Genomic DNA, 1,326 nt, shown 5'->3' with positions numbered 1-1,326 from the left:
CTATAACTCACTTAAATTAATTTTTTTCATTTACATATGTTCTGACTAAATAAATTTCTTAAGAGAAAAATAGATATTATTATAAATAAATAAATAAAAATAAAGAAAAAACATAGCCATTTAGCTGATTTTTTCATGTAAATCACCAAAAATGGTGATTTTTTGAAATGATTGTATGGGGAACCCTCCAGGGGAGTTCCAGGGGGTGTGCCACTGGCATGGGTGAATCGGCCGTCTAAAGTTAGTGGGGGTCGGTCATACATTTGGACTCGATTGGAGCACTCTAAATGGGTCAAAGTGGGATTTTTCAAAATTTTCCCCTACCCAAAGGTTCGACCCAAATTGGGGGACATCAAAATTCGTTTTAAAGGTATGGTTCCTTCGGCAAAGTATGGAGACATGGGAAGACATGAAGACATGGGAGAAGGAAGCTGCACCCAGGCTTTTTTTAAATTGAAAATGGGCGTGGCGTCGCCCACTTATGGACCAAAAACCATATCTCGGGAACTACTCAACAAAAAAGGATGGACATCGGGATTGAGGTTCAATTCGCACGTTAACAATTCGTTCGACACACTGCGCACCTCAATATATGTATGTACGTTGTTCGATACCCGTTCCGCGCGATACAGTTTTAACCAGAGTTCGTAAAACCATCAAAATACGCTCTTGCTCTGAAGAGTAATATTCCGCAAGAGAACATCATTTCAAATATTCAGGAGCGCAAGCATAACTAATCATTCTCATCACAAAAAAACTACGGTATTTGAAAAATATGTAAATGACTGATAATGAAATCTCGATTATCACTTTATCGTGCGAAAGTATAAAATGTTCGGTGACACCCGAACTTAGCCCTTCCTTTCTTGTTTTTACTTGTCATTAGTATTGTCTCTTATTTAAAGAAAAAAAAAGCAAGAGCATATACATACATATGTATCTATATAAATAAAAATGAATCGTCAAACTGTATGTACGCGCATAACTCAATAACGCCTGTACCAATTTGGCCAATTATTTTTCTTAAATGTTCGTTGAAGTTCAAAGATGCTCTTTTCCTTTTCCCCATACAAACGTTATATAAAAACAAGTAAGGAAGGGCTAAGTTCGGGTGTCACCGAACATTTTATACTCTCGCATGATAAAGTGATAATCGAGATTTCATTATACGTCATTTATATATTTTTCAAATACCGTATTTTTTTAAAGTTTTATTCCGCTATCATCATTGGTTCCTAATGTATATGTATACTCGTATTATACAGAAAAGGCATCAGATGGAATTCAAAATAGCGTTATATTGGAAGAAGGCGTGGTTATGAACCG

The sequence above is a fragment of the Bactrocera tryoni genome, unplaced genomic scaffold, assembly GCF_016617805.1.
Source record: "Bactrocera tryoni isolate S06 unplaced genomic scaffold, CSIRO_BtryS06_freeze2 scaffold_25, whole genome shotgun sequence".
NCBI classification, from domain to species: Eukaryota; Metazoa; Arthropoda; class Insecta; order Diptera; family Tephritidae; genus Bactrocera; species Bactrocera tryoni.
This window is presented reverse-complemented; position numbering follows the sequence as displayed.